Source organism: Echinops telfairi, unplaced genomic scaffold (genome assembly GCF_000313985.2).
Source record: "Echinops telfairi isolate 266 unplaced genomic scaffold, ASM31398v2 ScPeMD7_5;HRSCAF=22, whole genome shotgun sequence".
In the NCBI taxonomy this organism is placed as follows: Eukaryota; Metazoa; Chordata; class Mammalia; order Afrosoricida; family Tenrecidae; genus Echinops; species Echinops telfairi.
In genome coordinates, this window is record NW_022103901.1 from 44348966 (window position 1) to 44366427 (window position 17462).

General features: G+C 40.6%; 1 pseudogene; it reads right to left on the reverse strand.

Moving 5' to 3' along the window:
* Window positions 1-1613: 1613 nt before the first annotated feature.
* LOC115874036 lies at window positions 1614-2210 on the reverse strand (annotated as a pseudogene).
* Window positions 2211-17462: the final 15252 nt, after the last annotated feature.

Genomic DNA, 17462 nt, shown 5'->3' on the forward strand with positions numbered 1-17462 from the left:
AAAACCTTTTGTTTTAAAATAAGGAAGGGTGTGCATCAGTATTGTATTTTTTCATCATACTTATTCAATCTGTATACTGAGCAACTCATCCAAGTAGCTAGATTATATGAAAAAGATTGTGGCATCAGGTTTCAAGGAAGGCTTTTTAGCAGCCTGCAATATGCAGTTGATACAACCTTGCTTACTGAGAGTGAGGAGGACTTGAAGCAGTTACTGATTGAGAGCAAGGACTGCAGCCATCAGTACGGATAACAATTTAATTTAAAGAACACAAAAATTCTCACAACTGGACCAACAGAAAACATCAAGATAACCAGAGAAAAGATGGACATTATCAAGGATTTCATTTTACTTGGCTCCACAATCAATGAATGTTCATGGAAGCAGCATTAAAAAATCAAAGGGTGTACTGTATTGGACAAATCTATGACACAGACCTCTTTGAAGTATGCAAGAGCAGATCTTTCACTTTGGGGGCTAAACTATGCCTAAGCGATGGTATTTTAAATGGCCTCATGTGTATGTGAAATTTGGACAACGAATAAGGGAAACTGGGATGAGGAAAGACTTGGGGCAAGAGTCATTTAAGAAGTATGAGGCTCTCATTTGAGTCTAGACCCTAAAGTGTGTCCTTTGCTGAGGTTTCCATATGTTGAGGGTAAGAATGTCTAAGAAGTTGGTTGAGTGAGTCTAACAGAAGCCTGTTTACTTTCTTTCAGTTCAAATTTTATTAATATTTTATAGTACATCCACTATTCTAATTGTTAATGATCTAGAGTAAAGATCAATAAACTATAATCTGACCAAAGAAAAAAAAGAACAAACAGCCAGCAGCCATCTAAGTGAGGTGTCAACTAAGTCCACATGGTTTGCCTGCCTGATCCAAGGATTTAAAATAACAAAATCCAAATCCAAATGAGGGAATGATATCAGAGTTTACAATGTGAACACCTGGCTTGCAGAAGGCTGTGGATGACGGTGGAAGCCCCAAATCCATTTGCTGGGTCCCCACAAGGATTAAGTTTCTGGTGAATCCTTTGTAGCCACAGTCCAGGGATGTGAACAGCCTTACTATCAGATGGAGGGAATTGTAAAATATATTATAGCAGAGGTGGTTAGATAGGTTAAAATGTAATACCTTATTATTTGACCTCCCTATTGACACATTTGTTTGTTTTTAATGTTTTCTGCCTTCTTTTTGATTAAGGATTTTCTGTGTTTTGTTTTGCCCTTGTTGGGGTTTTTATTTGTTTGCTTGATTGTTTCCTGTTTGTGTTTTGTATGATTTTTGGTATATGAAATCCAGGATAGGCAGATCTAGAGAGATAGTAAAAGGGTAGGGACTTGGCAGGGAGGCTGAGCTGGTGGTGAATGAGGAGCTTACAACATGAGTCTGAGATGAAAATGTTCTGAAATCGATGGTGGTGATGATGACACAAATCTTTTTGATATAACTGGACAATTAAATTGTATGCCATGTGAAATATATATCAATAAAACTATTAAAAATAACACCAGGAAGTTATGTACTGCTTCTGTGAGTTTCTAAGACTGTAATTTTTTTTTTTTGTAGAGTCAGGAAGTTCCCTTTATTCCCTTTATTCCCAAAACCTTCAGGAGTACAGGGCCCACCACTTGCCCAAGGGGCCAGAGTTGGGGTGTATTTGACTCCACGGCCATTCAGGATGAGGCGCTTCTCAGTCACCATGTCCTCAAACTCATCTGCATTAAACTTGTGAAACCCCACTTCTTGGAGATGTGGATCTTCTGGCACCCAGGGAACTTCAACGTGGCCCTGTATAAGGCCTCAATCACACGCTCCTTGTTTTGAAGCTGGGTGCGGATGCACGTGAAGACCTTGCCAATGTGGGCTCTAGCCACTGTGTCTTGGGGTTTCCCAAAAGCATCTTGCATCCCAATTTGGGGCCTGTCAGCCTCAGTGTAACTAGCCACATTCAGATGTGGAAGCAATCTTTGCCACAATCTTTACCACAACAGCTATTTGCTAGCGCCCAGGCAGTCAGCTTCCAGGGCTTCCAAGCAGAACTGCTGGTACTTATCCTACACCATGTGACCCCACAGCAGGAATTCATCCACCTTTACCTTCTTCCGGTCCAAGTCAAAGATGCGAATCTTGGCATCAGGCACAGCGGGGCTTTGGGTGGGGATTGTTCTTTGTAACGGTAACACTGGGCAGCACGGTGGCCCATGGGAGACACAAGAATCAAGGAAAAGAGCGATGGTAAATTTTTATGGGGGTAGAAAGCCTCCTCTTTCTCCAGTGGCGTAGTTGGTGGTGTTGAACCATGGAGTCAGTAACTTAATGCATTACCTTAAAATTTAATAATGTCTACTTTGAGCACTGTGTTCTTTTAAAAACCATATGGAATCAAATTGACAACCCCAACTCTAAAGATTCAATCAGAAGCTTGGGGGCAGTGGATTTATGCAAATAGGGGTGGGATCATTTGGAAAGGAGGGCGAGAATGGTTGTACAACTTGAAGCATATAATCAATTTCCCTGAGTTCTTCATGTAGAAAATTTAGAATTGGTGTATATTCTGCATAGTAGCTGAAGTACCTGACTTAAAGTCACTTAAGTGAAAATAGATTTGGGATTCAAAACCCAAATTTGTCACACTCCATATTCTTAACTACATATGAATTGTTCAATGGAAACCAATTTGACTTATAATGATAGCCTGAAGTCATCTATAGCTAATTTGTTTTCCTGCATCTTTTATCCCCAAATCATGGAAAATAGACATCAAGTATTTAAATCAGAATAAATATTAGTTTTCTAGAGTGACCCAATCTTCAAGGATTCCATAGCTGAAGCTTTACAGTAGTTTTTAGCTTCTTATTAGATTTCAGTAATTGGAGTGTTGCAAACTGATTGAAATTGAGTTGCAAATAATTTTTTATGCACTATAAAATGTATTGGTTGTAAATTCTGAGTACAACATAAATTCTATCTATTGTGTTTCCTTGAAAATTTCCATTAAAAAAAATGTCTTTAGTGTTTCTGGCAGTATTTTTCCCCCAAAATAATACTTCAATATGGTCTTTTTCTTGGCAATCCATATGATTTCTTGGAAGTTCATGCTGAGCATACACTTACTATGCAAACATAACACTTGATTTCCCTAGTAAAAGCATCAGCCAGTTTTTCAAATACTGTGTAACAATTTGCAGCCTGTGAGTAAGGTAACCCTGCTTTCTTCAGTGCTTGTACTCTGGACCACAGAACTCTTAAAAAGTCTGTGTGTGAATTCTTCTTTTTCCTCTTCTTTACAACCCCTCTTTGAATAAATGTTCCCTCATTTTCCAACTGCAAAGAATCTTATTTTAAACCTCTAGTCAGTTTACCTGATCACATTTCCTCTAATAGGTCAACTTAGCCATATGTGCTTTGAACATCGAACTTTGCCTTAACCCCTGTCACATTTATCCCACTATAAATAACAATATATACAGTTCCTTTTCATTTATCAAAAGAATCATTAGGGAATAAAGATTTGACAGCTCCAGTTACAAGATCATTATAAAACTTACAAAAGAGAGATGAGACAGATGGTGTACACTGGAGACATGTGGAAGTTTGCTTGAAAAAATAGCCTTAGAAATGGAATTGAGGCTGAACAGGAAGTATGCAAATCATCATTTTTGCATAAAAGCATCATGGTAAAACAAAGAAATTATCTTAATCTTAAGTTTTCCACAATCTTGTAAAAGAGAAAGATGTCAACTGGACTGATACTATCTTACTTTCCTACTTTTACAAACTCTATAGCTACCCATTTTGAATTACAGGGAAAAGAGATTATTTTGAGTGAGATTACCAAGAACAGCATTACCTTCTTGATTGCTAAATTTAGGTTTAACTCAATGATACCAACTATTAATATATTTTTCATGAGTTATTCAATGGATATATGTTATATAATTTACATTAATGCATTATAAATTAATTAGATTTTCCTTTCAGTTAATTTATATGGCACAAAATAATAGAAAATTTAATTATAAAAATATGTTTTTACTTTAATAATGGCTTTCAAATTTCTCTTTGAAATGGTGATATGCTCTCTCTCTCAATTTGCATTATCACACACAATTTTTAAAATGTATAATTAAAAACAATGTAAAAGGGGCTATGAGATCCTAAGTCTGTGGTGAAAAGTTTTGCAGTATACATTTCTGAGGAAAATAAGAGGCAGAAGAATAGTAAGGGAACTGAGTGCAGTGAAAGGAGACAAATCACCTGCTTAATTCAGACAAGTGTTCAGAAAAGGACAAATTTGAAGCGTACCGTGATGAGTACATGATGAAAGTTAACCTTTTAGAAATATGAATAAATATACATTTATTTAGGACAAGAAAATGTTATAGTGGAATCATTTACTTATTATAAAGTTATAACACACAGGCTTGTTTTGATTACACAAGTGAATTAGGGGGCACAAATTGAGAAAGGCCCACATTGTTTGTCCAGTATTATAAAGTAACAAAAACCCTGGATCATCACTTTTGAACCTCTAGTGAATTCATCTACATATTTTTCTTATATTTGTGTGTCTTTTAAGTGGGCCTATTTAAATGCATTAGAAAAGTCTATTTTTATATTTTAATTTGATTAGGGGGGAAAAAGGGAATCCAGAAAACAGATAAACAATCTTTAACGTACAAAGATGGGTTACTGAAAAATTTATGGAATTCCATTTTCCAAAGATGGTTAGCTGAAGTGATGAATAGTATCTACTGTCCCTCTCATAATTTGGGTCAGGTAAAGTTTGCTTGGAACCAAAAAGATTACTGCAAGGCTTACAATTTTAATATAATAACAGAAATTGAAATGAGAAAGCATTTTTAAAAATTGTATATTATTTTTATTGACACATCTTATAAATTCCAATATATTCATTCACATACAATTCTGTTGTTCAATCCCATTGGGTGGGGTTATACAATCATCAATGCTATCAGCTCCCCTTTCCTTCCACCCCTCTCAGGGAACCATTACTCCTGTCACTATCTCTGAGGGGGTCAACTATCTTGACTTCCATGTACTGAGCAATCTTACATATACAAATGAACATTCGCAAATCTAATATGATTAATGAGGTAAAACACATAAAGCCCTTAATAATAAGCAGAGGAAATCTTAAAGAACTAGAGGATAGTTACGTGGCTCATCAGTGAACAGATTTATCATCCATTCCATGTGGCCCTTGTGAGAGGGACTGACCAATCATCTTGCAGCTGGATTTTGGGTCTTCATTGCATCCACACCTCTTCACATCGATTTGGTTGCGTGCTTTTGAACTTCTGATACCTCTTCTCATCAACACCTCATGATCAAACAGGCTGGTGTGATATAGGTTAAATTTACTTTTGAATAAATTTGGATCCATTTGTATTGTTAGGCGCCTTGGTGTCAACGCTGACTCATACCAATCTCATTTAAAACAGAATGAAATATTCCCCGGCCCCACAGGGGAAAGTATGTTCTATTTTAGAGTTTAAATTCCTAGCATGAGTTAGCAGAGGCCACAGTGGAAGCCTGAAGCCATTTTGAATCTGCACATACCGTTTCCCTGAAAGTAAGACATCCTCTGAAAATAAGACCTACTTACAGTTTTACCTCTCACTGAAATATAAAGCACCCCCCAAAAAAATAAGACCTCCCGAAAATAAGGCCTCCTGAAGCTACTGTAACTCTGGATTCTGGACCGGAGTGGCAGGCACCGCCACCGCGCAGCTCACTGTTGGCCACAGCACAGCCGGAGCAGACAAGAAATGTGGGGTCTCTTTTAATAAAACAATAAACAATAAATGTGTACCGTATTCTTCTTCATGGAAAAATAAGATATCCCCTGAAAATATGACCTAGCACATCTTTGGGAGCAAAATTAATATAAGACACTGTCATATTTTTGGGAAAACAGGGTAGATTCAGCCTCTGCTGAGTTGTTTGTGACCAAGGACTGACAATGTCAAAAGCTTTGTTACCCTGAGACAAAGTGCGTTTGCTGTGTCTCACCTGAAACCTGCTAGGGTGCGCCCTCGAAGGGCATTGTGTACTAGAGTCACAAAGCCAAACTCGATGCCGTTGAATTGGTTCCGACTCTTAGTGATCCTGTAAGACAGAGTGGAACTGCCCCTGTGGGTTTCCAAAGCTGTAAATCTTATGGGAGCAGAAAGCTTCATGCTTCTCCTTCCGAAGGGGCTCCAACTACCCGGAGTGTAACCCAGTACATCACCAGAGACGTCCAGTTTCAGCTCCAGAGGCTGTACACTTTATGGAGCAGACAGCCTTGTTAGGTAAGCAGAACAGGGACCAGGGTGTCTACTGGGCAAGCTCCAAATCCAAGCTTCAAGCCAATGGGGTGGTACACCTGGTGGGCCCTAATGTAGGCCAGGTGGGCTTAATTCAGCCAATGGGGTCAACCAGCACCATCGACCACACCTCCCAGTGGAAGGCCCCCAAAAGGCCAGAAGCAGGAGACCACCTTTCTATTCCAGCTGCTCCGCCCTGCCCTGCTCTGCCGGCCTCAGTCTCTCTCTCCCTCTCTCTGGCCTCAGCTGCCACTTGGGTGTGCAGTGCCCTGAGGGTGCTTGTGTTCAGTTTACTGTAACACCTAAAACTTCTATCTTTTATAAAAACCCACTTGGATCACAAGCTAGGCTTCAGTGTGAATCCTTTTACGTGCGAAGCCAAGGATTGAGGAATTTCCCACCCAAGGACTCTAACAGCCTCATCCACCCCCCCACCCCACCCCCCACCCCCGGCCCCTTGGAGCCTCTGGTGGGTTTGACCCACCCGCGTTGACGTGAGCAACCTAATGCTTAACTCAGACACCAACCAACAAGGACCTGCTAGGTCAGCATCCACAGCATCCACGTGATGGCAGTGGGTAATTCACCCCTCCCTACCCTTTAGTTAGTAAAGAAAAGAACTGGTGGGGGGAGTTTTGAGTCACCGCATCCTGTGTCCCCTCCCAGGGTTCACTGCAGGACTGGAGGATGCTGACTTTGCTCCAGGATTGAGGGGTCTCTCTCAGGGGTGTCATCTGGTCTCAGCTCTCAACAAAGAGCCGCACGGTCAGGTGTTCCAGGTCATTATGAGTCAGAATGAACTTGAACGCAGTGAGGGTCACATGGTCACGAGTCATGCCCTGACCAAGATGGTCAGAGAAATGCAGAAACAATCTTGTAACTTTTCGAATTTGCACCAGTGTATGTATCCCAATGCTGGTCCCATTCCCATTGCCATAGTCCCACCTGCGTGTGATGATTTGATCTACCATCAATCATTATTTTGTGACAAATTTCCTTTGTTTCTATGCTTTACAGTTTAGCCACTTGACTCGGGACACCATTATGAGGAGCCCTGCTGGCAGAGTGGTACACTTTGAGTTGCTAATTGCAAGATCAGCAGTTTGAAGCCATCAGCTGCTCCTAGTGAGAAACATGAGGCTTTCTGCTTCCATAAAGAATTTTGGAAACCTGCCTAGGCAGGTACTTCTACCCTGTCCACTCGGAGTTGGAATTGATTCCATGGCAGTGAATTTATTTATTTGTTTTTTGAGTGAAGGCTTCATGGTCTCCCCAATCCAGATGTTTTGTCTTTGCCCTGTTTAAGAAAAATATCTCCATGAAATCTAAATTTAAATTTGGTATTTTCCCCCCTAGAGCCATTTGAATTCATAATTGTAACCACTATGCCAATTCTTCGGGTCCAGAGTCTTCCTCAACCATGTTGATGCTTTTATTTCACAAATAAAACATCCTTCTTTATCAATTGAACTCTCCCAATAATGTGCTTTCTGTTGGGTACTGTCAAGAAAAAAACCAACTCAGGTGATAGAATAAACCTGCCCACAGCATTTTGTTGCAGGTGGCCAGATATTTCTCCCGCACAACCGATTGTGCTGAATTCTTGGCAGCTGAATGCTTATTGGTTGCCTATCAAGACTCCTATCCCTTTAATATGCCTCTGGGTAATCCTAGGTAGGGAAGTATTTCCTAAATTGTAGGCCTAGGATCACCAATATTAGACACACATGATTTCTAGACCCATATCCCCAAACTAAACTCATTACCATTGAGTAGACCTTGATTCGCAATGGTCATTATAGGATAGACTAAAACTGTCCCATAGAGGTTTCAAGGCTGTAAATATTTACAGACCACCTCTCATCTGTCAGTTTGTCATACTGTGGTGGCTTGCATGTTGCTATGGTGCGAGAAGCTATGCCACAAGTATTTCACATGCCAGCAGAGTGACCCCGGTGAACAGGTTTCAGTAGAGTTGAGATTACTAAGAAGGAACAGACTGCCAGCATCTGAGAGATTAGCCGCTAAAGTCTTACGAATATCAGCAGAACATCATCAGATGTAGAGTGGGAAAATGAGTCCCTCCAGTTGAAGGGCCTCCTCCTAAAGTAGTGTCAACCTTAATGAAATGATAGATGATGCTTTGAGAAATTTCATTTACTTATGAGGAATGACTCAAAAGAAGAAACAGCTGCAAACAGCCATTCGTAATTGGAATGTGGAATGTACAAAGCACGAGTCAAGGAAAATTGGAAGTCATCAAAAACTGAAATGGAATGCTTACAATGTATTTCCTGCAGAAAGAGAGCAGGATCAAATACGAGGGTGGGGAGGGACTTGGTGAGCGGCTTGAACTGTTGACTGCAGAGCTGATGGTCTGACATGTAAACCCCCCACCTAATTCACAATAAAAAAAAATCATTTTAGAAAAAGAGAAAATGAGCAAAAATGTCATGGTCATGGATAAAAAAATGAAGAAGAGATTATTTTTTCGAATAAAATAAAAGAAGGTAGGAAAAAATACTCAGATTCACTGTGCCAAAGATAATTAATTGACATTTACACATTTTAAGAGGTAGCATACGATCCAGAGCCAATGGTATTGTGAAAAACTACAAGCCACTCATTCTTCTTTACAAAGGAATTTAGAAGACAACAACTAGGCCAACCAACTGGAAGAGATCCACTTGTGCCCATTCCAAAGAGAGGTGACCCAACTGAATGCAGAATTTTACCAAACAGTATCATTATAGCAATAATATAGGGTCATCATGAGTTAGAATTGACTTGATGGAGTGAGTTTGGTTTGAACAAAGGAATACTGGGTAGTTTAGAATCAGGAAAAGTATGCATCAGGGTTGTATCTTTTCACCATACTTATTCAATCTGTATGCTGAGCAAATACTCTGAGAAGCTGGACTATAAGAAGAATAAAATGGCATCAAGATTGGAGGAAGACTAATCAACAATCTGTGAATCTGTGATATGCAGATGATACAACCTTGCTTGCTGAAGTGAAGAAGACTCGAAGCACTTGCTGACACTTCCATGTGTCTTGTCAGCTGCAATGTCTCCTAGGGAGTGAGCAGAGAGAGAGAATGTCTTCCATCTCTAAGGAGGAAAACCGGGAATTCCCAGAATTCTCAGGAGAAGGACATGCCCACACAGAGGCCTCATTGGCTATGATCCGATTGACAGTCTAGACTCCACCCCTCCATTCACAATCCTCTCAAACTGACACCAGATTATGTAACCACCACAAAGACTAGAGTGTGCCTGATTCATGTCAAAGCTGGCTAATTAATACAGAAGACCAGAGAAGAACTGATGCATTTGCAGTTATGGTGTGGGGGAAAATATTAGAAGTACTACTGTAGACTGACAGAACAAATAAATCTGTCTTGAATGAAGGACAGTCAGAAATGGTTTCACATACTTTGGATCTGTTATCAGGAAAGACCAGCCTCTGGAAAAGGACATCATACTTGACACCAAAAAATGAGGAAGACCCTCAACAAGATGGATTGATGCTGAGACTGCAACAATAGTCTCAAACATGATGTGCCAGTCTGGGTAGACTAGAGAAACAAATCCACAGAAACTCACATGTATGAGAGAGAGTTTTATATAAAGGGTAAATGTACATTAAGAAAGCATCCTGGGAATTTCCTGTGTTCTCTCTCTCTCTGCCCCCTCTCCTCTCTCTCCTCTCCTCTCTCCCCTCAGAAAAAAAAAAGAAAGCATCCCAACCCAGTGCTGCCCAAGCCCATTAGTCCAACATTAGCCCATATGTCTAACACCCATCTACAAAGTCCTCCTCCATCTCACAAAACACACACAATGATGCCGACTGCAGGAGGAAAGCCGAATCAGTGAACATGTAAGCATCTCAGCACTGGCAGGGATCTCCACACGGTTGCTCCAACATCCAGGGCTGCATCAGGGTAGGTCCATGTGGCTTCTCCTCAGGGATATCATGCAGGAAATGAGCCTTGCCAGCTGAAGCATGGAAGTAGCTAAGGCAGTAGAACACTGGTACAACCATTAGAAAGCAAGAGATCTGAAAACTAGTAAGGCGAGGCTCACTGAGCCATTTATCTCTTTGCCCTTCATTGAATCCCACATGTGTTTATCGGCCAGGTTGGCACAACAAACCTTAACTATCTCAATCCACCCCTTGCCAACTTGGCACCTGTACATAATTCTTTAGCCTAACAATGGCAGTTAAGTAACCCCTACACCTTAATCCTATAATCCTATGAATATATTCCCCCACCTATGAAAGTTTGTAAGCCAAACACTTCATGCCTTTATCCCCCCAATTTTGGGTATCCAATATCTATACTGCCCACTTACATCAAGCCAGTGCTCTGAGGAGAAATCATATTTTTCAACATGAAAAATCTTCATTCCAGTTGGGACCTTGTGAGTCTACATCCATAAGCAAAGTCAAATCAGGACAGGTCATCCATAAAGTCTGCAGCAGTATGCACCAGTGCACAGGCTCAAATAACTTCTCTTCATCTGGTCGGGTTCTGGCCAACTCAATGTGGGCTTCTTCACTTAGCCTCCCCAGGGTGCCCATTGGTCGCCTTGCCTTTAGACCATGGGCTCATCACAAACACTCAACAAGTCTACCCCCCTCGTGCTAGGTCATGAACTTTAGACGTCAACCCTCTCTCTTCTCCTCTTTTTCCTATAAACCAAATCCACAGGTGTCAGTGGCCAGACTCAACCTGTCTCTTTATTGCTACATTTCTCCCACTTCCACTCAACAAATGGATCCAGGTGGTCATGTAGTAAGCATTTCAACCTGCCCACAGACTCCCTTTAACGTTCAGTCCTAGAGAGGAGTTTTCTTCATGGTTCCAGATTTTTTCTAGCTTCTGACAAAGACCACTTCAAATGGTCAAATTAAAAATCCAAAGAGTTCCTTTTTTAATCTTTAATCTATCAGTGTCCCCTAGGTGTGTCTCTTTACCTTCTAATGTCCTGAGTAATGCAAAGCACTGGATGGGGCTAATCCCTTTGAAGCCTTCCTTCCAGGTGTATCCTAAACCCACCTAAAGATCAAATTAATGACTTGAGGCAAGTGGGTTTACAAGCTTTCTATTTTCATACTTCCCAATAAATATTTCTATAATCATTATACTGATAATAAGCAGAAGAAATAGAATCAGATACTAAATTAAATTCTTAAAACAGTCATGTTCAATCTTTATCTAGACACATGACAATTTTGAGGAGTGAGCAGGATTGGGTTGTGCCTCATTCTGTTGTACATAGTGTCCCTGTGAGTGGGAACCAACTGGACAACAGCTATTAACAACAATAAATCTTTACGGAAGCAGATTGACACATCTTCCTCCTAGGAGAGGTTTGTGCATTTGAACTTCCGGTTTTCTGGTTAGCAGTCAATGCTTCATCCACTGCACCACTCCTTTAGACCCACACTCAAACCAAACTCACTGCCATCAAGTTGAGTCTAACTCATAGTGACCTACTACGAGAGCAGAATGTCCAGCAGTAAGGCAGAAACTTCTATAGTAACACGTTTTGCAGATGATTTTGAAGGTACTAAACCCTCTGGAACCACTCTCTGAAGATGGGGTTAGAATTCTCTTAAACGTAAAGAACACCAGGTCTTTTCAGGTATTCCAGTGTCCCGCACAGCTCCTTAAATATTTCAGACCTGTTCGTCCAGGGAGTCTAGAGGAAGATGCAACTCAGTTACCTCCCACTCACCAGTCTAACTTTCTCCCTAGCATCCCTTCTGTTTGAACTGACATCTTCTGGGAGTGCCTATAAATATTCTATCTGTTATGACGTTTTGCTAGACAGTGGAGTTTGCACCACCTTCCCACTACTGTAGCCCAAAATAGCTTCTCTGGGCTTGCCTGACTCTAACTGTGAAGAACCCTGGTTTCTGACAACTATCGTACCTTATGGCCATTTGACTTTTTACAGGCGATTCCTTTGCTCTTATATGACCTTTATGCAATTAGGATAGAAATAAAACTTTTAAAGCTGCAAAGAATCTTCAGAGATAATCCAATTCAGTCCCTAAATGATATGGAAACAGATGCAGAGACAGAAATGAAGGCAGAAAATAATCATTTCACAAGTCTCTGCCATGTGCCCGATAGGCACCATATCATTTTTTAAACGACTTTTATCTTTCAGAATAGATCATTTGATCTCCATTTGCATGGATAAGGAAGCAGAAACTCAGAAGTTGAAGAATTTGCTAAGTCATTCACAGGTAGTGAACCTAGAACTGAATCTAAGTTTCAAAAAAAGGGAGGGGAAAAATGAGGACCTAAAGCCGGGGGCTTAAGTGGAGAGGAAATGTTTTGAGAATGATGAGGGCAATGAATGTACAAATGCGCTTTACACAATTGATGTATGTATGGATTGTGATGAGTTGTTTGAGCCCCTAATAAAATGATTTAAAAAATTAACAAAAACAAACAAAACAAAAACAATAATACTAATGATGATTTATTCACCACTCACCACATGAGATGGTCAGTGTCATGTGTCAACTTGGCAGTACTTTGGCAGATGCTATGTCATCCCCTTCCATTTTTGTGATCCAGTGAGCAGTCAATCAGTTGAAAGGGGAGTTTCCTTGGGAGTCTCTCCAGTATATATATGGATATTCCCCAGGTAAAGCTCAGGCTTTCTTGATCCTGCACTTTTCTCATCTCACGACATCTGGTTCTTGGAATGTAGATCTACAGACTTGGGGCTTGTTGGCCACTGCAATCACCTGAGCCAGCAGAAGCTGCCAACCTAGTCGCCGACCCATGGATTTGGGACTTTTCTAATCTGCACAATTACAAGAGTCACTTCTTAAAGTAAATTTCTCTTTTTATATTTATATATACACTTCACTGAATTTGCTCCTCTAGACAACCCAGACTTAAGGCTTTTGAGTTGGGCATAGTCCAAAGCATTCTAACAGTATTACTATGCCCATTTTATAGGGGAAACTCAGGCGTAGAAGATTAGAAACTTGCCTAAGTTCACCACTTCAGAGACGGTGAAGCCTTTGACTTCACTGTTTTCTCCGATATCTAGTGGCCTAAAGAGGGTGGAGGCAGGGAAGTAGTTACTATTGCCCAAGTAGGAAGCGTTGTTGCTGGGGAATCAATGTTGATGGATAGAACCCCATGTGTGCAGAGTAGAGCCTTTTGGAAGCAGAGTATAAAGCACATTTTCTGAGACACCTCAAAAGGGTAATCTTTTGGTTGACTATTTGTGCTGCACAGGGACCTTGACAAGTAAGAAATGATGAGCCCTGAAATAAGGCTGGGTCTTATGGTGAAAGGACGGGCACAGTGAGTTACCTACTCTGTCCTTAGGGCCACTCTGAGTCAGAATTGACTCAATGATAGTGAGTTCTGATGATCTCTGGCTCAAAGCCATCTGAATAGGTAGTGAAAATGGGGGAATTGAAGAGAAAAGGAGGAGTTAAGGATAATTCTGTACTTTCTTGCTTGCTTCACAATGGGGTAAATGGTAGCAAATGAGGTAAATAGTGACATATTTAAATAAGCTATAGATCAACTAAGTTATCTGGATAACTTTAAACTAAAAAACTCACTGCCATCGAATCAATGCTTACTCCCAGTGAGCCCTTGTGGGTTTCTGAGACTGTAAGTTTATGATAGTAAAACGCCCAGTCTTTCTCCTGAGGAGCTGCTGGTGGTTTCAAACCCCCAACCATGAGAACTGCATCCCAATGCAATAACTACACCACCAAGGCCCCTCCACAGAGAACTTACTTATAAACATATAACTAAGCTATCCATCAACTGGAGAAGATCAGCTGACATTTCATATGTGGTTCATGTTACATAGTTTGTTTACTTTCTAAATTTAATTAAAAAATTATTTTGTTGGGGGCTCACATAGATCTATTGTGTCAAGCACATTTGTAGTTATGTTGCCATCATTCTCAAAACCTTTTCTTTCTACTTGAGCCCTTGGTATCAGTTCATTTTCCCACTCCCCCACCCTCTCTCCCTCATGAACCCTTGCTAATTTTTTTTTTCATGTCTTACACCCACCATTGTCTCCCTTCACTCACTTTTCTACCTCCAGGAGGTGTTTCTTCAGGTGTGGGATTCAGGCAATATACAAGGGATTAAAAAATTAGATTGTGAAACATGTTATAGATGATTGAGGTACTGTGACAGAGCATGATAAGTCTTGTAAGACATGGAAGAAGCTTGATCTTCATCTTATGGGTGGTGGGTGCGCTGTTTGTTGCTCGTTTTGAAGGATTGTAAGGGCAAGAATAAAAAGGGAGAGGTTGCTTGGCCATGTAATGAGGACCAGAGAAAAAGGGCAAAAAAATAAAGGGAAAAGAGGCAAAGGGAAGTAGATGGAAGTTGAGTTCCATCGTGGGGGTAGCTGACAGAAATATTGATGGAGGCGGAAAATCAAAAGATGACCCCTATATTTCTAGTTTCAACAATTGAATTAGTGCTACTGTTTACCAAGATCATGGAAGTTGGAGGAGGAACAAGTTTTGGAGCATACTGATGATCAGACACATGCATGCATGAAATCAAGCATACCAGAGTCCTCTGTACTGGGAAATTAAAAGCGTGGATTTGTGTCATAACATCACCATCATGAACCAGAACTTCTCTCCATCTCACTGTTCCCAATTTGAAAGCGGGGATAATTACATGTGCTTTTAACCTACTTCACAGGGATCTTGAGAAGATAAATGAGATAATATATGTGAAAGTACTTTGAAGGTTTGGAAGGATAAGGACGGCATAAATCCAACCTATCATTATGTTACAAGTGTGATTATATTTTTCACGTATCTATTTGAAGCCACCGAGGTCACAACGACATCTCCCTCACCTTCTTTCCTTCAGGGTCAGTGCCCAGAAACGGAAACATGAACATGCTTCTTGTTCCCTGACTGTCCCTTCCCCAAGTATTCTCTTGACAAAATATTAATCTTGATCTTCACTGAAATTACCAGGGTTGAGCTATTTATTTTTTAAGATCTTGTGAAGAAAATAAACTTGGCCTGGCCTGTCTGGGGGACTGACTCTTGGCAGATAATGAGGATCACTCACTTTAGTTGACCAGTACGGAGTACACAGAACTAACAACAGGTTGTCTCAGTTAATAACCCAACAACACTAAGAAAGGTAAAATTTTGTTCACCATCAGATAGATGAAAGACTTAAGAAGTTAAAGTAAGGGGAGAAAGGGGAGCAGCTGACAGAACTGATTACAGTATAACCACTCAAGGGAGTGAACAATTGAATTGTATGTAAATGGATCTACTGGATCTGTAAGATGCACCAAAATAAATAAATAACTAAATAAATACAAGGGTTCCTGAGTGGTAGGGTGGGGGAGGGATGGGACAAAGGGGAGCTGGTATCAAGGAACTCAAGAAGAAAGAAAATGTTTTGAAACTAACTGTGGTAGCAATTGTACAATACTGCGTGATGTAATTGAACTATGGAATGCTATGATACCTGTAAGAGCTCCCAATAAAAGATTAAAAAGAGAAGTTAAAATAGCTAGTCATAATGCTTCTGTAAAACTTCATTTTACAGTCAGGGTGATTTAAGCTAATAAGAGTTGTGCTCTAAAATACAGTGAACTAGCAGCAAGGAAGTTCAAAGAACTTTAGTCACATCCCAGACAGGTGCAGGGGATGTGTATGCTGGCTTCGTCGATCCCTCCAGTCTTGGGACATATGGTCTTCAGTTCTTTGAAAATGGGTGCAACTATTGATGTCCTTCTCTTAATATTTTTAAGAGCTGTGCCAGTCTATCTGTGACCTACTGCTGCTCTCTAAAAACAACCAAAACCCAAAAATAAGAACAAAGAAAACAAAAACTATCCCTTGCTCTCCAGAGTAATTATATGATTAATAGTTTCTTCTCTCCCTTGGGAGGAGGCACAGTACACTTAGTTCAGTAGGGGACAGGATAGTTATGTGCAAAAGAGAAGGCCCTGGGGTGGTACAAAGAGAGTGCTGGATTCAGAACACAGAGAGCTGGGGCTGAGTTGTGGACCAACACTATGTACTAGGTAACATGAGGAAGTAAGTTACCTAGCCTCAATATTAAAAAAAAAAAATTATTGGGGGCTCTTACAGCTCTTAATCACAATCCATTCATACCTCCATTGCGTCAAGCACATTTGTACATATGTTGCCGTCATCATTCTCAAAACATTTTCTTTCTACTTGATCTCTTGGTATCGGTTCAGTTGCCCCCTCCCCACTCCCTCGCTCCCTTATGAACACTTGATAATCCATAAATTATTATTTTTTCATGTCTTACACTGACTGCTGTCTCCCTTCACCCACTTTTCTGCTGCCCATCTCCCTGGGAGGCGGTTATATGTTCATCATTGTGATCAGTTCCTTCCTTCTCCCTCCACCTTCCCCTCCCCCTTCTGGTATCACTGCTCTCATTATTGGTCCTGAGGTGTTTATCTGTCCTGGATTTCCTGTGTTTCCAGCTCTTATCTGTACCGGTGTACATGCTCTGGTCTAGCTGGATTTGTAAGGTAGAACTGGGGGCGTGATAGTTGGGGGGAGGAAGCATTAAAGAACTAGAGGAACGTTGTGCATTTCGTCGTTCTACACTCTGGCTGGCTTATTTCTTCCTTGTGACTCTTCTGTCAGAGGATGTCCCATTGTCTACAGATGGGCTTTGGGTCTCCACGCCGACCCCCCTCATTGGCATCAATATGATGGTTTGTTTTGGGTCTTGTGATGCCTGATACCTGATCCTGACATCTCCTGATCACACATTCTGGTGTGCTTCTTTCACATGGGCTTTGTTGCTTCCCTGCTAAATGGCCGCCTGTTTAACTTCAAGACTTTAAGACCCTAGCTCTTTGACGTCAGCGATTGTGTTGGGAAGGTGAGCACCACAGAATGCCAGGTTATTAGAACAAAGTGCTGTTGCATTGATGGAGGACTTGAGTAGAGGCACAATGTCCATCTGCCACCTTGATACTTAACATATAAATATATGTACATAGACCTATACTCCTATCGTTATATATTAACATATTTACATATGCCTATATTTATACCTCTATACCTCTATACCTCTATAAAT